Source organism: Pleurodeles waltl, chromosome 5 (genome assembly GCF_031143425.1).
Source record: "Pleurodeles waltl isolate 20211129_DDA chromosome 5, aPleWal1.hap1.20221129, whole genome shotgun sequence".
In the NCBI taxonomy this organism is placed as follows: domain Eukaryota; kingdom Metazoa; phylum Chordata; class Amphibia; order Caudata; family Salamandridae; genus Pleurodeles; species Pleurodeles waltl.
Window position 1 is genome coordinate 145,236,012 of NC_090444.1, and position 27,345 is coordinate 145,263,356.

Below are 27,345 nucleotides of genomic sequence, written 5' to 3' on the forward strand. Positions count from 1 at the left end.
GCAGCATTGACTGTGTGGACGTAGTTGAGCTGTGCACAGTTCAAAACATGTCACCCATCACGCACCTTAAATGCACACTCAATACACATTGGACATGTAAAATGGCAGTCACCTGTCCTGCATGCACTGCACGGATGGAAGTGGCATAACATGACATGGCAGTAGGCGGTCTAACTCGCTGTGCAACTCCTCAGTGGTTAACATGGTTGCCTATGGGAGACAGGAGCTAATGGTGATTTCCGCCGGCATTAACGGTGATGTCCGCATTGGCCGTGACCTCCATTTCATGTGCTCATGCTCACTTGACTCCTGACAGTCGTGCAAAGAAGACCTCCACTGCGTGTGCTGCTGTGTTCTAACTCTGGTAGCCAAGATGCCACGTCCTGCAGGAGATAGGGCCCCAGCCTTCACCCAGGAGGAGTTGGAGAAGCTCGTGGAGGGGGTCCTACCCCTGTGTGGACTGTTGTATGGGGCACCAGAGCAGCAGGTGAGGCCAAGGTGACTGTTCTGTCTGTGAGTGGTATGTATAGGGATGAGGGCCTTCGGACGAGGCAGAGTGACTGGAGAATGGACATGGGTGAGGAGTCTGAGCCTATGTGGATTGATGACATGTGAGTGTGGTCGTGAGATGTAAGCAGTCCACTGCTGTCCCTGTGATGCCACTCTACATGACTTTTTCCTTCTGTGTGTGTCAACCATACAGGTCAGCACCCATCAGAAAAAGGGGATATGGCGTGCCATTGCCAAGCAAGTGCGGGCCCTGGGGGTCCATGCCTGGCAGAGCACACACTGCAGAATAACGTGGGAGGACCTGAGATGCTGGGCCCGGAAGACCACGGAGGCCCAGCTGGGGACGTCCTCCCAATATGGGAGGGGTACCCGTCAGACTCTGACCCCTCTGATGGCCCACATTTTGGCAGTGGCCTACCCTGAGGTGGATGGGTGCTTGAGGACAGCACAGCAGCCACGAAGAGGTGAGTGCACACTCTCGCTAAAGATATGTACTGCCATAGTGGCTCTGGGTGTGCACTATTGGGAAGCTGAAGCGTGGGTACTTGGTGGATTCATGTCCACTATGGGTATTAGAAAGCTGGGCAGGATTGGCATCATAGAAGTGTACCCATGCAGTCAGTGAACGGAGGGGCAGAAGAAGCCAACTGGATCACAGCGTCAGTGGTGTCAGGCCATTGTAATCAGTTGATGACAACCACTGTGCCAAGGGTGAATGTTGGGTCCTCAATCTGCTGCCAGGTACTGTATGTGTAGTGAGGCAAGGTGGGCCAAGATGTCACTGTGCAATTTGACTATGGCCTAGTTGGCATGCCAACCAGCCATGCTGGATCCTGTTGGTTCTGTAGTCCAGGAATAGTGTCTCTCTACGTGCATGTGAAGAGGGCAGGTCCTGGACAGGTGAGGCGGGTAGGCCTCTCATCATGTACATGATTGCATCTGTAGCAGCTTCAGTGGTATACATGTGCATTGCTGTGGTGTCCCCCATGGTATAGCATGTGTAGGTGAGGGCATGGCATGTCATAGCATGGTATCAGAAGATGATGTGGTTACTCTGTGTTACTGTTGTGCTGGCATTGATTGATTGCACCCTCTCTCTCTCTCTCCCACCCACCCTCCTTCCCTGTCCTCCTCTGTCTTTGTGTGCATCAGCATCATTTGGCAAAGGAGAAGGGGCACCAGCGAGTGTTAATGCTGGAGCCCATGGGACCCAGGAGGCTGATACCAGCTGAGCCGAGGGGACCAGTGGGACGGAGGGTGAGGGGTGTGCCACGGGGAGACAGGATCGACGACAACAACTTCAGATTCATCCTCTAATGGACACTCCCTGGCGGTGGCGGATCCATCTGGGACCATCCCAGCACCATCCTTGTCCACCACCTCCCTTACCAACACCGCCCTCCCAGTAGCTCTTCACCCAGTTGCCCGTGCCCCTCCCCAGGAGGGTGGGTGTCTCCTTCGCCGCAGGCACCTCTACCCCTGCCTCAGTCAGCCCTGCTGCCTTCAATGAGGAGGCTATTGACTTCCTGAGATCCATCTCTGTGGGGCAGACAACCATTCTGAATGCCATCCAGCCACTGTCATCCCAGATGCAGCAGACCAATGAGTTCCTGGAAGGCATTCACGGTGCCCTGTCTGGCCTGCAGAGATCATTTCAGGCTCTGGCCTCCTCCTTGACGGCAGCCAGGGTCCCTTCTTCCGTCCCCCCTCCAGCTATATATTCCCAAACCCACATCCCTCTCCCCTCACCCATCCAAGGCACACTTATTGACCACGTGCATCCACATCAACAGACATGGTACGCAAGGACATACACAAGCACCACAAAAGCTACCACTGCCATGCACACAAACCACATTTAGATGCAGACATGCCAACATCCACTCCCATCACTGACTCCCCCACCACCTCTCCCCTGACAGTCATGACACTACTCACACCTGCAGTCAACACCTCATCAGTCCCAGATCCTGCCACATGTGCCCTAACTGGCACTGTCACCACAATATCAGACCCCATACATGCACCTCATACACCACATGTACACACACCATGACTATCAACACCCCCACATGCAGCACATCCACCATACCTGCAGACACCACCCCAACATTCACTCACACATCCCCTCTGCCATCTCCCTGCATCTCCTCCCCCTTCCTTCTCCCACTACACCTAAACGCCCACACTCACCCACCCAACAGTCACTCAGGACACAAATGGCATCCACCCATGCACCTGCACTCAAGACACCTCCACGTACACACCTCACAACCATACCCTCTCCCTCCATTCCCAAACGTCCTTCCCATGACCTACCTTGTGCCCCTAAGAAATGTTTCCTGACCGAGTTTTCCCTGTTCCCCTCATCTGACCCAGTCCCTGTTCCCCCCAAATGCCCTGCAACGATTCCCAAACCCCTGTCTTCCACCTCCCGGGCCTCCCCTGGTCATCGTCATGCCCCTCCCCTAAGACTTCCACCCCCACCACGACCACAGTTGCCCCTCCCAAACCCAAGGCGAAGCCCACTCCCTCCACTTCCAAGCCCAAACCTCCCCCCCTCCCGGCTAAACCAGCACCATCCAGGGGTAAGCTAAAAGAGCCCTCCTCCAAGCCCAAACCACCCCTCACCCCTGAGGTGCCTGCAGCCCCATTGATGCCCCTGCCCTTTGGAGGCCAGCACTTTGCAGTCAGAAGTCAAGTTGGGGCATTCTGTTGTGCCCTGTGTGCTTGGGGCACCGCAGAACTTTGAGCCTGGCCTTTGGGCCCCTTTGTATATAGTTTATTTTTCATATTTATTGTAGTTTGAATATAACTGCACCACTGCGCGGTTGGTGTCAATGGTAACAACCTTGTCATGGCTATCGTTCCACGTGTATGTGTGGTGAATGTGCGATTTTGCGTGTGTGTGTGTTGTTTGTGTGTACTGATGTTCTTCCCTCCAGTGTGTGCTAGGGTGGTATACTACGAGTGGTGTCTTGGTCCGTGTCGCTGGTCCTGGAGGTCAATGGCGAGCTGGAGCATTGGGAAGGCTTGCAGTTTGCGTGCCAGGGTGCCTATGGACGTGCCTGTGTTCCTGAAGGTGGGTTTTCCCTTTTATGTTGTCTGCTTTTGCCATGCTTTTTGTGGCAGTGAGACTGCCCTGGAAATCCTGGCAGTGTGCAGCCTCGTAATACGGTCGTGGAAAAATCACTGACCGCCGGCCTGGAGATGGCTGCTGCTGGCTGCAGCGGTCCGTCCACACTGGCGGTTCGGACGGAAACCTGGCTGTGTTCTGCAGTTGCCTTCCATCTACTCGTAATGTGGTGGTCTTCACTGCCGGGCCAACGACGGTGTGACAGCCACCTCCACCGCGGCAGTCCACAGACCGCGATACTCATAATGAGGGCCTCAGTGTCTAAATGTTGACAACATTAATAACAAAGGAAACCTAGCCCTGGTGGACTTTGGTGTACTCCAGCCTACAAAATTTAGGACACTAAATAGAAGCCTGTTTCTTATTGAAGGGTAAGGCCTCAGTGGGCCCCCAGTGACATTTATTTTTATTTTTAAATAAATAGAGCCTTTAGGGGTAGGTATCTGAGAATCTCCACAGGGCTTTTTTTTTTAGCCCTGGTGGCCTAGTGGTTCAACTGTAATTGGACAATCATCAGTGGTTCCAAAAGTAGGATGATGGTCTCATGTGAGGCTGCAACGTTATTATGGCACACCTGCTTTTTTGCTGCCCACCAAATTTTACAACCTCTTACCTAGTTTGGCGCCCTAGCTGGGGTCCAATGAAATAGCAAAACTGATGGGATTAGCACACTTTCCTGCTGTTGGTCACAATCCTTCTTAGTCCGTTGGCAATATGATAGCCCCACATTCCTCAGCTCACAACTGTTTCTTTCAACAGTCACTCGAGGGACCACCAAAAGGCACCTCACAGAGTAAACAAGCAGTCCCCTTGATGTGCTGTGGTAGCTGCAGAGAAAACCCAGGTCATGAGATGCCATTTTGCTAAAATGCTCCACTTGAGCTGTGGACGTTCTCTTCTGGTTGGCCACGCTAGTCGTTCCCTCATTGCCCACTGATGTCCATACATCAGTGTGTCCTCCGAAAGAGGCATCTATCCACTTGTGCAAATATAGTACAAAGAGGTTTAGGGCCCAACAGGGGCACTGAATAAATGACTACATACCACCTACAACGCCAATAGTGATGCCTTCCATCCACGCATTGTTCCCTCTGCGCCATATTCTAGTAGACAACTGGACATTGGGCTGAGAGATGAAGGATCTGCCCCATTCCCCAACCATACGTCAGCTGCTTGTGACATTGCCTGTGCCAGGGTAGGAGGCGGCAGTCTCCTTAAAAACCCATGCTGGGCAAGACAGCAAGAGCCCCTGTAGCAACAAACGGCAGACATGGTGGCTCAGTGAGCTGAACGCTCACTACTGAAACATGAGGGTAATCTGAATGTTGCATGTTTGAAGCCTGGTACGGCCAACCCACTGCTCCGAGATCAGTAAACTGAGTACCTTTACAACGGGTGATGGTAACAGAAGTTATTTTCAACACTTATAAACATTTGAAGTGCCTATGAAGGACTAAATAGGGGCAAACTGTTACTATAATTATTAATCCAGTGACACACTGGTGACTCCAGTCATCCAGCACCAAGAAATGTATTTATAGGTATGCATATAAAGAAGCCTTGGTAACTCACTGGATACGGAGGGCCAATCACATCCTCAGTTTCTATCTTGTTTACAAACATTTTATACTCCAACATAAAGCTGCTGCCTTAGATAACCCGAGAGCTAGTTAAGAAGAGCGGAGGACTTTACATGTATTTATAAATTCACAACACACCAGATTAGCATAGTCCTACGTAAGCTGCCCTATTAGCAGGTGGTACAAATGATGTCAGTGGGCTGAGGATAAACACACCAGGGAAGCCTCTGTACAGGCTTGTACTAATCTTTTTTCCAGACAAATTCCACAATCCCTCCGACAGCTCCGAAATAAAAAAGCTGCTGAACTGTTCTACTAGGCAATATCGGTGAAAGTATTTTCTACCTTTGTCTCCGAGTTACAATGTTCCCAGAAAAAAAAAAAAAAAAAATACCCATGTATTTACAAAAAGAAAAACTGTTCAGTGGGAACGAGCTTGAGACTTAAGACCACGTTACCCACAAATTTTATTACAGATCATAGGCGCTGGAGGTTTGGGTGAAGGCGGTGCAGCAGCGCCCGCAACATAACCATACTGGAGCTCAGAAGGTAAATGAGCAATAAACATGCCATTCCATTTTGTGCTTCTGTTGTCACACTAGCTGTTCTTTAAAGACAGGTGTCAAATGGCAGGTTATGTTTTCTGACAAATTGCTGCTCCTTCTTTTAACCCATTAACTGCTGGTCCTCCCCACACCCTCCCTCCCGCCCACCCGGGCTGACCCTTTTTTTTACGCTATTTAGGGTCGCTTAGGGTTTCCTAACTTTTTTTCTATATAAGATATCCATGCCAAATTTGCGTCCTTTTTTTCCAGGATCCTGTAGATTGTGAAGGCACCCAGAGTTTGTTGATGGCCCAGGAAGAGACTGAGAAGATAGATAAAATATAGAAATATTTTGAGTTTTTTTAGAAAAATAGAGAAAAAGTGCTCCAGATAAAAGTGTCTGTTTTTTCCCCTAAGAATGGCATCCACAAACGGTTTGCCTTACTAAAGTCACCCTCTTCCCAGCTTTCAGGAGCATGCAGAGCGGAATCCAAAAAAACAAATTTTGTACACTAGTTTTAGCATTTTTGTAACGGGTAGCCTATTTTTGTGCTCTCAAACTACTAACAGTTTATTGTGGAAATCAGTGTGAAACCCCTGGGTGATACAGAAATGTTATAGAGTTCTGACAGTAGACAACATGCTGAATTTAGCAAGGGGTCATATGTGTAGCTCCATCAAGGTTTTGTCAATGAAAAGAACTGTTCGATTAAAGAAATATTGAAAATGAGCAGGAAAAAACTGGCATTTCCGACAATTTTTTTTATCTGTAATGTATTGTCACAATGGCTGATTGACAAAAGCAATATACCATTACGTCTGCTAGACCCTTCTGGTTGCAGGGATAAATAGGGTTTGTGGGTTCTTTAAGATTCCAAGGTACCAAGATCCAACAACCTAGCTGCAACATTCAAATTGTTTTTCGTTGGGTACTGAGAATAGATCAATTCTTACAGCGAAGAGAGTGAAAAATGGGTGTCAAGGAAATGTATGTATCTCTGAAATGGGCACAAGATATAGAGTTTAGGAGCAGTGGTTATTTCTACATCTCTGAATATGTGGGACCCGTACTAGTGTATGATTTGGAGAGCATTTTTCAAAGTGTCATCTTTCTAATACACTGGCCTACATTTGAAAGGCATAAATGCAGTGAAATCAAATAGGTAATAACAAAGGTTCTACAATTATATGATCCCACAATTCTCACAATAAAAATTGTACCTCACTTGTGTGGGTTGGCCTAGTTGCAACGAAAGGATATGTCCCAAAACTCAACATGGATGCAATGCATTTTTCCGCCGAAAACTGGCCTTTTTTCCAATGTGAGTAGCTCGAGATTTTGGACACAAGCTCAGCCAGCATCTAGGGAAACCTATCCAACCTGTACATTTTTGAAAACTAGACACTTAATGGGAACAAAGGTGGACTGACTTGCATGGCTCACACCATGCTTTTATACCCAGAATCCCTTGCAAACTTCAAACTTTCACTAAAAAGCACATTTTCCTCACATTTCTGTGATGGAAAGTCCTGGAATCTGCGGGGATCCACAAACATTCTCCTACCCAACATTACAGCAGGTCTCCTGATAAAAATGGTACCTTACTTGTATGGGTAGATCAAGTGCCTGCACCAGGAAATGGCCCAAAACACAACATAGCGCATTTTTCCACCCAAAACTGACCTGTTTTTCCAATGTGGGTACTTGAGATTTTGGACCCTAGCTCATCCGGAATTTAGGGAAACCTAGCCAGCCTGTAGATTTTTGACAACTAGACACCTAGGTGTATCCAGGGTTTGATGACTCGCAAGCCTCAAACTTTCAAACAAAAACACGTTTTCTTAACATTTCTGTGATAGAAAGTTCTGGAATCTGCTGGGAGACACAAATGTCCTCCCACCCGGCATTCCCTCAGGTCATCTAATAAAAATGGTACCTCACTTGTATGGGTAGGTCAAGTGATCGCGGCATGAAACTGCCCAAAATGTAACATGGATGCAGCACATTTTGCCACTCAAAAGTGACCCTTTCTCTCCAATGTGGGTAGCTCGAGATTTTAGACCCTAGCTTAGCCTGCACCTAGGAAAACCTAGCCAACCCGCACATTTTTGAAAGCTAGGCACTTAAGGGTATCCAAGGTGGGACAGACTGCATGGCTCACACCAGGTTTTTTTTTTACCCAGAGTCCCTTGCAAACCTCAAACTATAACTAAAAAAACACATTTCCATCATATTTCAGTGATGGAAAGTTCTGGAATCTGCAGTGAGCCAAAATCTTTCTTCCACCCAGCATTCCCATAGGTCTCTCAATAAAAATGGTACCTGACTTGGGTGGGTAGGCCTAGTGCCCACGACAGGAAATGGCCCAAAACGCAACACGGAAGCAGCAGATTTTTGCATCGAAAACTGATGCCTTTTTTCCCCAAAGTGAGTAGCTCAAGATTTTGGGTCCTAGGTCAGCCAGCACCTGGGGAAACCTTGCCAACTGGTAGATTTTTGAAAACTACACACCAGGTGGTATCCAAGGTGGGCTGAATTGCCTGGTCCTCACCACATTTGTTTTACTCAGAATCCCTTGCAAACCTCAAACTTTCACTACAAAAACACATTTTCCTCATATTTCTGCAATGGAAAGTTCTGGAATCTGCAGATGGCCACATACTTCCTTCCAACCGCCATTTCCTCATTTCTCCTCATAAAAATAGTACCTCATTTGTGTGGGTAGGGCTAGTGCCTGCGACAGGAAATGGCCCGATATTCAACATGGACTCAGCACATTTTTCCACCGAAAAAATGATCCTTTTTTCCTAATGTGGGTAGCTTGAGATTTTGGACCCTAGCTTAGCCGGCATCTAAGGAAACCTAGCCATCCTATACATTTTTGAAAACTAGACACCTAGGGGAATCCAGAGTGGGCTAACCTGCATGGCTCGCACCACATTTTTCAACTGGAATCTCTTTCAAACCTCAAGCTTCCACTAAAAAAACGCATTTTCCTCAAATTTCAGTGATGGAAAGTTCTGGAATCTGCAGGGAGCCACAAACATCCTTCCACCCAGCATTTCTCCAGGATTCCCGATAAAAATGGTGCCTCACTTGTGTGAGTAGACTAAGGCCCATATTTATACTTTTTTAGCACCGCATTTGCGTCATTTTTTACGCAAAAGTGGCGCTAACTTGCAAAATACAATTGTATTTTGTACATTTGTGCCGTTTCTGCATCAAAAAGAGGCGCAAATGCGCGCTAAAAAAGTATAAAAATGGGCCTAAGTGTCCGGGGCAGGAAATGGCCCAATACACAACATTGATGCAGCACATTTTTCCACCCAAAACTGTCCCTTTTTTCCCAATGTGGGGAGCTCTGGATTTTGGACCCTAGATCAGATGCTACCTAAGTAAACTTAGGCACCCTGTACATTTTTTAAAACAAGACACCTAGCAGTATCCAGGGTGGGGTGACTTGCTGTTTCTCACCACTTTTTTTACCCAGAATCCCTTGCCTCAAACTTTCACTAACAAACTAATTTTCCTCACATTTCTGTGATGGGTATTTCTGGAATCTGTGGGGAGCCACAAACTTCCTTCCACACTGCATTCCTCAAGGTCTCCTGATAAAAATAGTACCTCATTTGTGTGGGTAGGCCTAGTGCCAGTGACAGGAAACGGTGCAAAATACAACATGGATGCAGCACATTTTTCCACCGAAAACTGACCCTTTAGTTCCAATGTGAGTAGCTCGAGATTTCGACCCTAGCCGGCACCTAGGAAAACCTAGCCAACCAGTGGATTTTTGAAAATTAGACATCTAGAGGTATCCAGGCTGGGCTGACTTGCGTGGCTCTCGCCACAGTTGTTTTTACCCAGAATCCCTTGCAAACCTCAAACTTTCACTAAAACAACATAGTTTCATCATATTTCTGTGTTGGAAAGTTCTGGAATCTGCAGGAAGTCACAAATTTGCCACCACCCAGTGTTCTCTCAAGTCTCCCAAGAAATAGAGTACCTCACTTGTGTGGGTGGGCCAAGTGCCCAGGACAGGGAAGGGCCCAAAATGTATTGTGGCTATAATGATAACTAAGGTGGGTTTAATAATTAGTCCAGGGATCAGGAACCATGTTGGGAAACCTATCAAACCCAGATATTTCTGCAAAGTAGACATCAAAGGGAGTCCAGGGAGGTATCATTTGTGTGGATCCCCCAAAGTTTTCTTACCCAGAATACCCTGCAAAGGTGAAATGTTGAATAAAAACACTATTTTTTCCTTTCATTTCTGTGACGTAAACTACAGGAATATGCAGGGATCCATGAAATGCTTACCACCCAGCGTTCCCCAACTCTTCCTGATAAAAAAGCTACCCCACTGGTGTGCCTGGGCCTAGACCCTGCAACAGGAATGTATCACACAAGGGTCAATAGTAGTCCTCATGCAAAGATGGCAGCTCCACCTCAGTCAATTTCCCAGAAGTTCACTTTGGTATGTTACAACATAAAGCAAGTAGGAGAACACAGGCCTGGCTGAGATGAGCACTAGGGTAAGTAATCACAACTCTCCTGTTTCTTTCCCTGCTTCGAGCACAGTTTACACCGACAACATGGTTGATTCTTTTTTGGTTGTTTGAGGAATGCGATCAGCAAAGTGTCGCTCCTGCAGCCTTGCCACGTCCTCCAGAACATATGAAGTGGAGGCTACTGCTTCTGTAGCAGCAGTGAGACAGACAAATGAACGTCTAAGAAAGACATGAGTCTTCCTGTGGTTGTCTGATGATAAACAACATACGTAATGTATGTTGCTATCTAGATCAGGTGGGTAAACAATTTCTTGTACCAAGTGAGAGTTTTACGGCTTGCATAGACGAAGAACCTGGTCATTCTTGTCCACTCCACCCATGTACTTGGTGTAATCAAGTATACAGGTGGTTTATAAGAAGCCACTAACAGCTTGAACGAATACTCGCTGCTTCCCTGCTTAGGCTTATCATGGTCTTCAGATACTCTTCATAGCTCACACTATGTAACATCCATATCACCATTTGCTACTGGAGCCTTACAGTACAACGTGGTACTTCCATATATTGGAGACTTGAAAAAGTCAATTCTGACAAAACACGTGTCGGCTGTTGTTTCTCTCCAAACATGTGATTGTTATTGGCCGTTTGACACCATACCCATTGTATATTACGGGGTCGCGTGATGTATTTCCTGAGACACTACAGAGGAATAAATTGAACTTTCTACGCATCTGTGATGTGCCGTGGTTTTTCTTCTTCTTATAAAACAACTGTGGCCTTCTCAAGGTGACAGGCTAAACCACTTGGGCACTCCTTCCTGCAAACAGAGACTCTATTGCCATGGACTTTGTATCTATATGTTAGCTCACTTTTGGAAGTGCGCACCATCTTCACACAGCCACAATCTTTGTTGCTATTTGTGTTTATATACTAAGTATACAGGTGGGCTTGTGGACTTCGGCCATCTGATCCCAAACCATGACGACAGAGAAGTGCTCTCATCGTGAATTGTAGTGAATACGTACACATCATGCCTATCCGAGGACTTGACTGTGAACAGTTCGATGGAGTGCATCGCAGCGCTCTGGGATTTCTGGAGCTTCTTGCAAACAAGTTCCTGTGGGAATCCTTTGCAGTGACAACAAACTGTACCACAGGCCACAGTGCCAGCTTAGTAGCGCTCATTGAACAGCTCTACTACCATATAGAAATTGTCCACATAAAGGTTATAACCTTTGTGAAGGAATGGCTGGACAGGCTCCCATACTATCTTTCCTGTGACCCCTAGGGTGGGCGGGCAACCTACAGGGTTTAGAGTGGAGTCCTTTCCTGTATAAACTCTCAATCTGTACACATAGACAGTAGAGCTCTCGAACACCACGTTCAGCTTGATGCCTTAGTGAGCTGTTTTGCTCGCAATGTAATGCCTGAACAGCAGCCGATCTTTGTACAGGATCAAAGACTGATTGTCTGCTATATTCTTTCCACAAGTAAAAATCTCTGGAAACCTGGCAGACAAATGTTCCACAACAGGCTGAATTTTGCACAAGCTGTCATGGTCTGGATGGTCCCAGGACAATGCAGCAGAGTTGTCACTGAAATGCAGCATGGACTGCAATAGCAGAAACTGATCTCTGCTGATGTAGGGTGTGCAGATGGTGGTTACCCAAACCGTGCAAGTCGACCAGTAGGACTGCAAAGTTGGCTTCTGCGATAATCCAGTTTTGAATGTAAGGCCCAAAAATATCTTCAACTCCACCTTTGAAGTGGGAGTCCGCTGGGGTGCCCTAAAACGGGGCCCTAGTGTGCCTCCATGCTCCCTCAGAAATTTTTCTGAATGCAAATTTGTTTATTGCACAATTTTCTCAAGGAAGTCAACATCCAAAAAGAGATTGCTGTAGTCAATTGGTAAAACGTTGGCTGTATCGGCTATATATCCAGCGTCGCCAGTAAAAGGTGTAATTTGGGGCTGAACTAAATTGGAGGACTGCCAAGAGAGCACTCTGTGCTTGCTGCCGCACTTGCCTGCTCTCTGGGTTGGCATAACCTGCTACTGTTGTCCCGCTGCACACACTGTGCTTACGAAGAGACAGCACAACTGTCTTCATCCTCTCCCTTGGAATTACTGGAAGAGGAGTCATTGAATGGGACTCTGCTGCCTGAAAAATCACTTCCAGATTCTGCTCCTTTGTCCTCTCCCTCAGATGCTGTCTCAGTATCTGCTGTCTCAGTCTCTGATCCTGCCTCAGAGCTGTCCCTGAGTTAGAGCTTGAGCAGCAGGCTTCTAATGAGACACCATCGCTGCTTCTGGCTAAACCTTTCTTCTAAAACATTATCCTACATAGAAAGCAGATATGTTGTTCGCAAAGTATTGGTGGGTGAGTGTGTAAGTGATGTAAGCACCAGTAAATAACTTCGGTCACCTTACCTTCTCTTCTCTCAATCAGCAGGTTCTCCAAAGACACTGAAAAAAACAATAAAAACACAATATTACTTCATCACAGCCTTTAGCCTTGGTGACACCCTGTGCTACAATCTTTTTTGGTGCTCCCCCTCTCATGACCTCCTCTTTGGATTCCCTCACTACCACCTAGCAAAAGTGCCCCTTATCTCTCCATAGCCCCTCTCGCACTGGGTACGGCTGGGTTTACTTATCTTCTAGCTATCCTCATAAAATACAGATCTGTTCTTTTCAGCAGGCATAATAACCCTTTGCGCTACTTGATGGTCTCTTAACTGCCACTAATGTCAGATCTCTTTCTAGCAGGAACATAATCACAAGAGCTATCTTGACAATTGTATTGAAAGCTGTATAACTATACACACACAAACACACACACATATATATACACATAGATGGATACATAGAGATATTTATCTCTTATAGAGCAATCTCTCCTTTATAGATATATATATATGTATATATATATATATATATATATATATATATATATAGGGAGTCTCTCTTTCTTTCACACACTCTCTCTCTCTCTATATATATAGCTATACGTAGAGAGAAGCAGATGTCTCTCTTTCTCGATATATATATATATCTATTTCTCTCTCTCTAAATATATATATATAGCCATTTATGGGATAATCTCATCAAACAATAAGGTGAGCATATGCCCTCTTATCTGTTACAAATACCGATGCTGGCCTTTAATTGGAGGGCCTGGGGGCGAGGTCAAATGAAATTAAGCACTGGGTTGTTCTCAAGGAATATGGGCTGACAATGGAAAATGCAATTATTACTGTGACATGGCACTGCGTAAACATAGAAGCACAGCTTGTTAATATTATTATAAGAGGATTGGAAAGATCGGCATGAAAGATAAATGTGCAGTTACACGGAATAAATGAAAATGAAATACTTGATGGATTTATGGAAGCCTCTTTAAAAGTTAAAATGTTTGAAGCCGCGCAGAGCGCAAACAGGAAGATGATGAGGTCACAGGATACTATTAAACCCCAGCTGGATTATATATGAGAAACTGCAAATCACAGAATGCACTAATAGGAATGAACATGTCCCAGAATGCTCTGTATATAAAAAGCCTTGATTGTGAAAACTATGTGAATACAGACTACATACCATTTGAAAAAGACGTTATTCGAAACGCGTTGTGGGGTCTGGTTTCATGCTGCTTTGATAAATAAATGGAAATTACAAAGAGAAACCTCCAGGAGTGCAGCGCTTTTTGTTGAACTTATATATATATATATATATATATATATATATATATATATATATATATATTTAGAGAGACGGAGAGGCTCTCTCTTTCTCTCTCTTTCGCTCTCTCTCTCTCTCTCTATATATATACTCTCTCTCTCTCTCTCTCTCTCTCTATATATATATATATATATATATATATATATATATATATATATATTCAAACCTCTGTCCCCCGTAAACTGAGGCTGCCCTGCAGGGCTGGGGGCTCCCAGTGGATGGAGAATGAAAGGGTGGATATATATATATATATATATATATATCTATATATATATATATATTCAAGAAAAACAGGTCTATTTTTGGCCACTTCCCCCGGACCAGTTGCACGGTGGCACAAGAACAGACAACTCCCGGTCCAGTTCCAAATATTAGGTAATTTTTATTGTTGTTTCTCCTCTGGGATCATAATGTTAAATTAAATAAAGTGCGAAATACATTAAAGGAAATTATATATATATATATATATATAGAGAGAGAGAGAATCTGCCTCTCTCAATCAATGTATATATATATATATATATATATATATATATATATATATATATATATATATATATAAAGAGAGAGAGCACTTTAAAAAAGTAAATGTGTGGTTTCTCTGTGGGCCATTCGGGACCCCCAGGGAAACCACATATATATAAAAAAGAAAAGAATTATGCCTCACAGGGGGGTCAGCCCGTGACTGACCCCGTCAGTTTAATTTTAATTTTTTTAAGTATTTTTCACCCCCTAGGGGGGTACAACCACCCCCCAGGGTAAAACCATTTAAATATTGTAAAAAATAATGCCCCAGGGGGGCAATCCACTTACATGAGGGCCAACCCCGATTAACAATCCCTGGTGGCCTAGTGATGTTTCCTGGTCATGGATCACAGCTGCGTTGTGATCCACGGGCAGGAAGCAGTGCAAGGAAGGCATTGATGGAAAGGGGAGACTCACCCCTTTCCACCAATGCTTTGCTGGCATCTGGTGAGGCTGATTAGGCATATTTTTCCTCACTGGAGTAGGGAGAGGATGCTCACCTCCTCCTGAGATCCACCAGTGTGGAAAACAGTGAGGTCAGCACACCTCACAGGGCTCTGATGTCACAGATGGGCAAGAGGGGAGTGGGAAGTGATGCAAAGGCTATTTTGCGTCTCCCCCAGGGTTTTGTTTTTAAAAAAATCCTCTGGTGCTGTACACCAGAGGATTTTTTAAAACCCTCTCTGGTTATGGTCAATGGAAGTCAGATGCACCAGGGAGGGTGTAAGTGTGATGCACCAAAGGGATTAAAGTTGTGATTCATGTATACTGCTGGCCCTGACTGCAAAGTGAGAGGATTTTATAAAGTGAACTATCTGACAATCTTCCTGGAGTACATGGAGTTCAAAAGGGAGGACTGTAGGATATCATTTTTTTCTAACACACACCACAATTTAAAACCTACAAATAGAATATATCAACTGGTAGAAATGCACAAATGAAGCACTTTTTTGTAAATATCAACTTTGAAGGAAATAAAGATCTCAATAGGATCAAACAAATCAAAACACTTTAGTTAGTGATGCACAAATTATAAATATTCACTGAAACCAAGTTACACACTTTATTATTTGTGCTCTATATAGTTTCATCAGCGAAACTGTATATCTATGCAAATGTAGTCACCATTTCAATGAACATATGCTGTCTAAATGACAGTGTGTTACCACACAATAATTTAGCAAAATAATTGGAACAGCGTGCTCCAAAATGCATCACCAGATATATACTACACCCTTACCAATCTCCTGCTATATACATTTGCAACACCACTTCTTTGTGTGATGGTTGGCATTTTCACAAACCCTGTGATTTCAGTGATGTAACGTTGATGGCAGCACCCCCACTATGAAAAATGCTCCAGCACCACTGTTACTGAGCACAAAAATACCATGAACACAAAATCAAATTTGTTTTTCGGTTGGAAAGCGAATAGCACACAAGCCAGAAGTACCTAATGGATATCAGCAACACTGTCAAGTTCTGATTCTGCCCACTCGAAACAGGGTACGTACCTGCACACATGGCTGCATCTATTATCAAGCTTTTATATAACAAACATGCTTGCGTGCAGCTACACTCAGTGCATCCTGCACCTACCACATTGTCAAACCTCATCATATCCCACACAGGATAGATAATTCACAAACAAAACTCCTCCAACCAGGCACTCTCAAAGGTGCCTAAGAACCTAATGGAAATCGAAGTGCGTCACAAACTCATAAGTAGTAGGAAGCCCTATGTAAATAATACACTTGCCAGCTAAATACAACCACCTCTCCCACATCCACAACATCCAACACCCCATTCTCTCACACTCACACAAACCAGCCATTTGCCCAGGCTCACACAGACCAACCATCTCCCACACAGCCTACCACACTCGCATACATGCTCCTCAAAATCCACTCGCTGAAAAGAAACAACACAGAAATCTGAGGCCTCCAGCACGACAACTCAGCAGACCTGCTCTTCCTCACAAAAACATTGCTCAACCCTTTGTTTGCACCTGCCATCATTACAGCCATCTCCACCAGCTACAAGGTTGGCATGCAGTCTTTCAGGCGAAGTCTCCTTTATAGTCAAAGACACCATCAGTTGCTCCACCTCGACCAGCTTCACATTACAACCAGCCTTTCTGCAATTTCCTTCTGGTGAAGGCTTTTAGGAAAAAAACTTGAGCCGTTTTCTTAGACACTGATGAGTAGTCAGCGCTGGTATGCAAATGATTGAAGTATGTTGCCTTTTAAGTTTAAGAACTTGAAATTTGGTCTATAACCTGCTTATCTTTAATAATCAATTAGTTCCTACTGGTGAAATGTCATAAGCACGGCAGGGAGAGGCAGTCTAATGAAGAAAACGATGTTAGGATGGATACGTTTGTTCCTGATCTCTTTTCCCTAATATATTAGGTGATTGATTAAACTCTCATTCCAGTGATGGCTATAGCTTTATCAATTATAGGCTTTATTTGGTAAAGTTCTTCTTGATCACAATGATTCTTTTGTAAATAATTGATTCACAAGTGGACTCAGCACAATCTTTCATACCACAATATATTAATTTCTTAGCAGTTGTATTTTTGCTCTTGTGAAATACAGGACTACATATCATAGATTTCAGTGAGAATGACCATAAATGAGGACTTGCTGAACATACCACATCACAAATAGCATATTTTGAGAACTCTGGGTCTGCAGTCTGGCCAATTACATAGAGTATGCCCATTTTCTGGTTGGGGCTCGGAGTGTGTGAGGGTGGATGGTCAGTGAGATGATTGTGAAATGGATGCAGTGGTGGTCAGTCCAGTGAAGTGTGGAGGTGTCGACATGATGTTGCTGGTGGAAAAAATGTCACTGAGTGTGTGTCCTGTGATGTGTGTTGGCGAGGTGACCAGTTGCTCTAGTCCTATTGTGGTGAGGTTGTCGAGCAGGGAAGCGGTGTTGGTGTCGTCGCTGTTGTAAATGTGTTAGTTGATGTCGCCAAGGAGGAAGCAGTTCGAGGATGCGAGAGAGTGAGGAGAAATTATGTCAACGATGGAGTCGCTGAAGGCTGGATGGGGACTGGGTGGCCTTTAGATGAGGGTACCGCGGAAGGTTGACTTGGGTGTGTCGTGTATCTGGAAATGGAGGTGCTCCATGAGGGGGGAGTGTTCTTCTGCATTGGTTGTCAAACACAGGGAGGATTTGTGTACAATGGCCTGCTTGGGTGAGAAGACTGGTCTTTGAGGAGCAGTTTGTAGTCGCTGGGGATGGTGACGGTGACGGGAATGTCCAGTGCAGATACAGGGTTTGTCCAAGTTTCAGTGAGGAAGGTGTTGTACGGGCGGGTGGAGTCCAGTAGGTCCCAGAGTTCTACGGCGTGTTTGTGGAGGGAGCGAATGTTGAGGAGGATGCAGCTGAGACGCTCTGGTTGGTGTTCGATGGTTCAGTGGTGGGAGGGTCCAGTGTTTGGTGTAGAGTGAGAGCACGGTGCCAGTGGAGGCAGGAGAACGGTCTATGGGTATCTCTGGGTGATGCGAGACAGCGGATCATCCTGTGTTCAGCGTATGGAGTGTCTTTGCGTCGTAGTGATGGACGGTCGGAGAGCCAGGGATTGTGTCTCTGGTCCGGTCCAGGTGGAGACAGGTGCAAACAGGCTTGCCTTTGGTTCACCTTCGGGCACCATTAAGAAGGGGAGGAAGGCGGGCATTCCAGGGCAGGAAGGAATGGGGCCGGCTGCAGGGGCCGCAGGGGCAGCAGCAGCACGGGAAATGCAGGGAGAAGGAAAGGAGAGAGAAAGAGACAAGAAACAAAAAAAGAAAATGAAAGAAAAATGAAAGAAAAATAAGCAAAAGTTAAAAGCAGAAGTAAAGAGAGACAGCAAGATACTTACATGCAGATGACCGCTAGGCCACCTGGGATGAGGTGCAGGTGGCCGCCTGCGGGTGGAGGTGGGCCTCAAACTGAGAGTCAGGCAGGCTCTCAGTTTGAATTGCAGCAGAGGCAGCAACAGCAGCAACAGGTGGTGTAGCACAGAGGAGGTCGAACAGACACTGACAAGGAGGTCAGAGGAGTCGCCCTCTCAGTGCACAGCGGCCGCCATTAAGTAGGGGAAGGATGTGGGGGGTACAGTCAGCTGGGAGGTGGGAGAGCGGGAAAGTGCTTTGTCAGTAGGGAGGGGGGCGGGGCCTCTGGGGCAGCAGCATGTGGGAAATCCTGGGAGATTGAAAGGAGAGAGAAAGAGACAAGAAAGAAAGAAAAGAATAAATGAAATAAAAATGACAGAAAAATAAGCAGAAGTAAAGAGAGACAGCAAGATACTTACATGCAGATGGCCACTAGGCCACCAGGGATGAGGCGCAGAGGAGTCACCCTCTCAGTGCACAGCAGCCGCCATTAAGAAGGGGAGGGAGGCGGGGGTCTGGTCAGCTGGGAGGCGGGAAGGCAGGAAAGCACTTCGCAAGGAGGGAGGGGGTGGGGCTGCAGGGGTAGCTGCGGCACAGGGATCGCGGGGAGAAGGAAAGGAGAGAGAAAAAGGCAAGAAAGAAAGAAAAGAGAAAATGAAATAAAAATGACAGAAAAATAAGCAGAAGTAAAAAACAGAAATAAAGAGAGACATGGGGATGGTGCGCAGGCCGGAGCCTGTGTGTGAAGAGGGCCTCGAACTGAGAGTCAGGCAGGCTCTCAGTTCATAACGCGGCAGAGGCAGCAGCAACGGGTGGAGCTGTCCAGAGGAGGGTGAACAGATGCTGACCAGGAGGTCAGAGGAGTTGTCTTTAGTAAGTCTGGAGGTCTGGAGCAAGGGCAGGAGGGCTGGGATCTCTGTGCACTTCAAAGGCATGTATTTGATGTCCCCCCACACTTCAAAGGCCTAACTGGATATAAGTACAGGACCTCTGACACCACCAATTCAGTATTCTTCTGGACCTGTGGCTAGTCTGCCAGAAAGAAGGACTGCTGTGCTACTGAAGGACTGCCACTCTGCTGGACTTCTATTCTGCTAGACTCCGGCTTTGCTGTGCTGACCTGATGCCCTCGTTCCTGAACGTGAAAAGGGCTGGACCTGCATCTCCCCAACCCAGAATCCAGAGTGAATCCAAGAGCTAGTTGGCTGGCATCCTGATCTGATGTGCTGTGGGGACATTCAAGACTTCCAACCATCCTGCTCCTGCACCTGGACTCTGCCAAGTGGTGCCACCACAGTTCTGAACTTTTGGAAGTGAGCCTGAGGTGTTACTCCACAGGTAGTGATGCATTCTCTGCTGGGGAAGCAGAGAGGACACATTGCTGCTGCTGCATGGAGCAGAACTGATACTGCAAGCCTCGAAAATGAAGCAACAGACTTGCATCGCCACATTTTGGGACCGGTGAAATGCCTTCAGAGCTGTCACTGCACAATGCTTTAACTTGTGCAAGCTCCTCGCATCCTTCGTCTATGGCAGCCTCGACGACGAGGCTGCAGCTCTGCATCGCAGCCTCTGCGCTCATCGGAATCATCAGAACCAACGCTTCACCTTAACTGTGTCATACCTCCTTGACACTGTCCTTCACATTACAAGCCCCGTCAACAGGATTCTCTGCGCCGATGCAACAGGACCTCTAGTCACAGCCTTGCCGCAGCTTGGAGTGACTGCACTGCATCGGCTGCACAATGCATCTTTGTTTCAGATCTACGCAACGCTCCACAACCAGGATTTAAGGTACTTTGGTTCAACGGGCCTAACTGGGTCCCTGTAGCTAGTCTGCGCTCCATCGTGGTCAACCTGAACTTTTGACTTAGTCCCGATATCCCCAGTTGGAGCTTCTTGCTATTAAGCTCTGTTTTACAGTTTATTCTTTAAAAATTCTTAACTCAAGTTCTACTTATTGGTGTTTTGTTCTTGTTTTATTTATTAAATTAAGTTCTATTATTCTAACCTGGTGTGTGATCCTTTTTCTGTGGTGTTTTCGCAGTTTTACTGTTTGAAGGGTTTCACCAATACTTTACCTTCAAGTTAAGCCTGATTGCTGCGTGCCAAGCTACCAGAGGGTGAGCACAGGTTAATTTGTGGGTTGCTTGTGCCTTACCCTGACAAGAACTCTAGTTGCTGCTTCGGCAGGGATCACATTCTAGTCAACCAACAACCCAATTTCTCACAGCCTACAAACAGTTTCTTAAAACAGATGCCTCATCAAGACTTTTGAAAAGGAAAACAGCTGTGCACTTGAACAGGAAGAGACCCTCCCCCCTTTCCTGACCCTTGAGGTTCATTCTGCCACTTATGCACTGGCACACGATGCATGTCGCTTCAGTGCACGGTTGATGGGTGTGTGTGTATGGAAAGATGAGTTATCTGTACTCACTACAGAATTCTGGAATACAATAAGCTTTGCAAATTATTTTAGCTTTACCATAGTCTACCTTCGTGCTATTTAGAGGCCAGGCTACGTTTCCTCTGTTGTAAAACATCATGTAAGTTATTTCTATCATGAAGACAAAATTACAGGTTTTCACATTAAGCCTTAGGGCTGATGCAGTGAAGTTTTGTGTGCACTGCGCACGAGAACAGGCCGTGCTTCAAATCCAGAAAAATGCAGTTTTTTTGCTGCATTGTTTCTCATAATACGTACTAAAAACACGACACTCCTTCGTACGCTATTATTTTTTTTTATAAGAACATTCCTGGACTATTTATGCTTAATGACATTCTATCACGAAGACTTCCAACAAAATATCCTTGATTCTTTTCTACATTAAAAGGGGATAAGTAACAAATTGGACTAACGTGCCTCCTTAAACCATTTGGACAACAGTTACAGGCCTCTTGGGATTTTGTAGCAGCAGCGCTTTTCTTTTCCATACTCGCAATTACACCCACGAGTATCACGAGCAGATGTGGAAATCACAGGACGCATGCGCGTTTCCGTTTATAGCACCGAGGCGCTCAGCATGGAGGCGTGCAGCCCTCGCCGAGGAAAGGCATGGCTTGAACGAGAGGTGTCTCTGTGCAATGAACAGCCCTTGGGAAGCCAAGGCAAATGCCTTTAGGGAGGCGTGAGGCTTACGCTCTGCCACGCCACCATAAACAGGAAACCTACTATGTGCTATTCGTTTAGTGCAGTGGGTCCCAACCTTTTTACTTCAGAGGACCCCATTTTATCATTACTGAAACCCGGGGATCCCCACTGAATCATTATTAGAATCCGGGGACCCCCCCTCATTGAGTCATTATTGTAAGCTGGGGACCCAGACCTAAAGATTCTGAATGGTTTGAACAGCAAAACAATACACAACAAATAGAGAGCATTCATCAAACACATACACAAATGATAACACATTTAATTTAATTTATACACACATATAAATAAAAAAATAAAAAATGTAATTTTAATAGGAAGGTTGGAGTTTTTCTGAATTTATTTGAAGCCAAACATCATAATGTATTCTGTTTTATGCACATGCACTGCTCCAAAAAAACAATCTGAGGATACTAATTACATTGTTAACCTCCAGTTTCAATTTTCTTGACATTTACAGTGCGTTTTAAAATTGTCAATTGTACATTTAGCCACTTTATTTATAATACACTTTATTAATGAGTTATCAGTATTTAATTTTCTAAGCAGTCGCTGACCCCCTGAGGATGCTCCGCAGACCCCCAGGGATCCCCAGACCACAGGTTGGGAAACTCATTTAGTGCATCACGAGCCAGGGCTCTCAAAGGTTGTCCTGCCCCTCTTCTGATTCATGGAGCTCTGCATCACCTGCTGAAAGCCTTTCGGTTTGCATCTCCTAAAATGGTGGACATGGCTGCCATTTCTGTTCTCAAGCTCTCTGCAAAACCTCATGCTTATGCGCAGCGACATTCATCCTACTACCTGTAAAGCACGTCTTTCAAAATCTCGTACTCACCCAAGCCCTTCTATTGTAGGTCAGCTTAAATCCATCACATTATCTACCCATTGCAAGTCAGGGTGCTTCCTGGCCTAGACTGAAGTATGAAGTTCTATATAAATATTACAACCATACAAACTTTGACACTGATAGAGCCTTTAACTTTCAGCTCCTGTGACTTAGGAAGTTGAGGGTCTAAGGTCAGGAGTGAGACCCTATGGAGTTGCTTCTCTCCATGCCTTAGACACCATGTGATTAACTAATAGTCTGGACACTTCACTATTTCTATAATCTTTAAGCAACTATAGATGTTGTTTTTACCTCATTCAATGGCACTCATTTTATCAACCTTAAAGAGGTGAAAGGTAGAGTTGAACCACAGGAATTTGAAGCTGTCATCTTCAGGTTTCATACAGAACTCTCCAATGGAAGCATTCATCACTAGGGGCCACGTGTACGAAAGTTTTAATTTGCGAGATGCTAGTTAAGATTACATGTGAATACCAAATTAGGAAATCACAATTTTAAATGTATGAAACTCTTTTGAATTTCATTTGCGATTCCCAGTGGGTCGCAAATATACCTACCTCATGAATATCAATGAGGTAGGTTTCACTTTGCGGTCCATTGGGCATGCAAAAATCACAGGGAGGTGGCCTGCTGGGGTCAGCAGACCACCATGTTTGTGAATGCTTTTCAATAACACAATTCTTTTTTAAATGCATCCCGTTTTCCCTAAAGGAAAACGGGATGCATTTAAAAAAGAAAATGAAAAGTTTTCTTTTCATTTTTTAAGAGTAGGCTGTGGTCTGTGGGACCACTGCCAGCTCTTAACAAATGCTTTTATAACCATTCACAAATGAGAAGGGGTCCATTAGGGACCCCTTCTCATTTGTGAAGGGGTTACCATCAATTTCAGATTGGTAGTGAACTGCGAATGTTGTGCGACTGCATTTTGGTTGCAAAACATTTATACAAACCACTGTTATACAGTATTAGGGATAGATGCCCTAAGCATGCCCATTCCCAGCGCCAAATCGCAAAGACAAATTACGATTCAGTAACAGGTTACGGAATTGCAATTTCCCCTTGGTATATGCAAAAATGCTTTTTAGCAGTCACACACAGCCCGATTCTGCAAATCGGACCGTTGGCGACCGCTAAACGGCTTTGTACATGTGGCCCTTGGTTATCTATCATCTCGTTTGGCACCTTAAGTCTTGAGGGTTATGGCGAATGCTCATGCTATACATACTCCAAATAAATAAAGGGTTAAAATATCTATAACCGATTACACAACACCTCGGAAAAGATTACTTTATGGAATTAGGGACAGTATCACTATGCCTGGGGACAACAGAAGTATATAGGGACTGAGTCTATAGTTGCCAATCCTCCAGGGTTGTCATGGTGTATCCTAAATTCACCATTGCTATCTGATGTTTTATATAATTAATACAAAAACAAAAAGGAGACACTGAATCGTACCAGCTCGTTTTAGCAGTACTCACATAAATTAGCTCCTTGTAGGGAAAACAGATCTGCAATACTCTCAGAATAACCATATTTCTTTAAATATGTTTGAAAAAGAAATGTCCCAAAAAATCTACAAAGCTGGATTCTCAAAGCATGGCTGGAAAACGTCAGAGCTCTAAACCTGTAAACTTGCTTCTGTGTTTGGAGCTGAGCTGGGAGGTAAGGCTATAAAGAACTAGTTTACACCATTTACTCATGGAATTGTATAAATGATCAAGGGTTGTGACTTCTGCATTGAATAATTATGGATTTGTTCACAGCTCATGGATGACCATAATCCTAAAAGATACCTGGCTGGATTTCCAGATAAACCACTTGCAGAAAATACACGAGATGGGAGAACTTGAACTGATAAACAATAATACATCATTTAAATCGAATATTAACAAAATCAAGGCTTTCATAAACTGGAAGGAGGCGCAGATCATAAACACAATCTTCTGTTGTACCTTAAAAATAATTTAGGGCAGGATGGCTTAAGGGTCCTCAAAGTTAAGATGTCATTGAGCTTTAGCTCATGGCTCACCCCAAAGTATTGGCACTGCAGCATGAAAAACTGAACTTAAAATTGCTGGAAAACTAATTACACGACCCCCAAAAATGTGGACATTATAAAGGTAATGAAATCATACATAAACACGTTGGACAGGATAAACTATATACTGAATAGAGCTGGGTGGAAATGTGTGAGGCCCTAAAGAAAGAGGATTTGAAAGAACTCTGGTCCATTGTTAACAGGCTGGCAATGTCCCAACTTATGTATATTTGTAATATGCTTCAGACATCTCAAGTATGGGCAGTGAGGACAAGTAAAATTACCAATCAATAGCTCACAGGTAACGTACTATCTTTATCAAAATGCCAAGACCATCAAGGGCCCCAAGACCCAGTGGTGTCCCTACGAATGTAAATAAACATTGCCCCAATTTTCGCAGAGTGCTTTTGTCTTCTTTACTTAGCAAGATTCTTAGTGGCTAAACAAAATTTGTTTCGAAGTGTGATATTTCCTGCCCCCGTTATATTAACATTAGGATCCAAACCTCACAGTAAATTACAGGCCTATATCGGCATTGGATAGCTATGATAAAGTATATGTCTGTGTTTTAATAGAAGAGCTGCACAAAAAGGATGCATCAATTTTTACAAAAATGTAATTCTGTTGATTGTACACCTGGGCCCACATTATGTTTTGCACCATGGCGCACCTTCAAACAAGTGAGCCGTGCGTAAATAGTGAACCTGTGCCCTAGTATGTTGAATGCACTGCCCCTAGGGTAGCCACAAACTCCTGGTACACTGGGTGCAGCTCATTCAAGTGAAATATGGAGCAGATGATTCAAAGCCGCTCCATGTTTCACAGTGCAGGTGGCATCCCGCCTGCACTTTCAAAAGGGATTAAAGATCCTCTTGCAGGTGGGTGCAGTTAATGATTGCACCTGCCTGAACGGTGATGTCTTGAGGGTCCATGGGACCACATTTCATCCCTTGAGAAGCCTGTCCTCAGGGGGCACAATGACAATGCGCCATCCTTTTGTGGCACGCTTTCAGTGGATCTTCCTGACAGCTTCTTTGCGACCGGATTATAATATGGTGCAGGCACAGAGGTAAAGAGATTTCCTCATTTGCATGGGGCCATGCCCCCATGCAATTGAAAGAATGTCCTCCTGAGATAGCGCTTGTGCTACATATGTGCACTGTCTGTATTAAGAAGGGGCTACACAAGTGTCTTCAGGCCTGTCTGTAATATCAAAGTGGCCCGGGACATACTAAGTGGGTGCACATGCCCGTTATGTCCCCTGATGCACTTTGGATAATACAGTGCCTGATCCGTCAAATAAATGTATTATCTGTAAACCACTGTAACACCCAATTGCAAGTAGCACAGCATTATAGAAGAAACAGAATAAAATAAAATAAACTAAAAAATGGATCTTCTGCTTCAATGATCACCTCTAGGAGGAAGAAGGATGAGCCAGGCAGTGTAAGTCAAGTCTGCCTTGTGCACCTGTCAGCACAATTCCTCTTCTGACTGTTTTTGTATGCACTTTTGAGATTCACTAGGAATCATGCCACTCTGGGTAACACTAGAACTTCCTCTGAACCAGGATTCCGTGTGACTGGGTTTTTGCATGTATTATCAGAAATCAGGTTGCTTGTTTCAAATGCATGATTGCTGGCCAAATATGTGCATTTGAAGCAGAACTGAATGACGGGGCTCAATTTTTAGTACTGGTCCCATTTGGTAGTGATTTGAGGTTGAGCAGTTGGTTGTTTAGACGTCACTAAAACTCTTGCTAGTTTGCTGGAAGAACTAAATCACTGCTGCAATAATGGGGGCTCCTCCTTCGTTCTGGTGAACTAACCAGGCGGATAGCCTCCCTGCTTTGCCCCCGCATCATGTCTAATGGCTATGTACATTTTGTAATCATGGTATTTTAGTGGTTATGCCAATTAAGCACATGCCCTTTTCACTGTCTGCAGGTTCTCTCTTAAGAGTGCAGATATGGGAGCAAGACTGTACCCCAAAATTTTGACATAAACAAATGCACTTCATTTGGATCTCCCTCAGTTTACTGGACCAGAGACATACATACATAGCTTTATTCGGTTACTTTCAACCATAAAAGCAAAACAACCACCGGTAAAAAGATAAAAGATAAGTAAAAATTAAGTTAAAAAGGAAATAAGAGGAATAAAAAAGAACATCCTTTACGGCCTTAAAACACATAAAAACCAAACACCTAATCTCCTACTGACTGTCATTTAAATTAATCATGGGGTTTTGTTCCAGTCTAGGTGTGTGGTTAAGATTTGATGACTAAAACATTCCATTGTCAATTTTTCATGTTGTCCTTATTTTTGAAGTAAGTTCTGCATCAGCAACTTTCCCCAAGCGATTAATACGCACATGCCAGGCAGCTGTAATGTACTTACTAACCGCACAGGGTAAGGGGGGGGAACTTTCCCTCATCAAAATTCTTAAGGCAACAATACAATGTCTTACCCCCATATTTCTACACACTGGCCGTAACCACTTTCGACGCGCAATCAAATAGGCAGGACATAAAAACATAAAATGTACAATGGATTCTGGATTATGGGTACAGCTCGGACAAAAATCAGATCTTGTAGTTGCACTCCACTTACTGCCATATGATTTGAGAGGCAGACAACCATATCTGAACTGGATATATAAACTCTTACTTAATGGGTCAAGAATTATATCCATAAAAGATTCAAAAGACGGATACCATTTAAAATCAAAAAATTGTGAGGTCAATCTGCAGTGAGTAGGGCACAGCAGATAGTTTTCCCTGACATAAGTCCAGTATACAGTTTTCAAATGATTCTTCTGCTCCTTCCTTATACTTTCTGGATGACTCCATAGCTCACTAAGACCCAATTTGTGAAACC

At 44.7% G+C, this 27,345-nt stretch overlaps 1 long non-coding RNA gene across 2 annotated transcripts in view; it reads right to left on the minus strand.

Annotated features, from left to right (window-relative positions):
- The window catches only part of LOC138297228 (uncharacterized), a 266,626-nt gene that overhangs the window by 159,028 nt on the left and 80,253 nt on the right, over positions 1-27,345 (minus strand). For both annotated transcript variants that reach the window (XR_011203948.1, XR_011203949.1), the window contains exon 2: positions 12,709-12,744. This is a non-coding gene — a long non-coding RNA (uncharacterized lncRNA). The remainder of the gene's footprint in view (positions 1-12,708; positions 12,745-27,345) is intronic.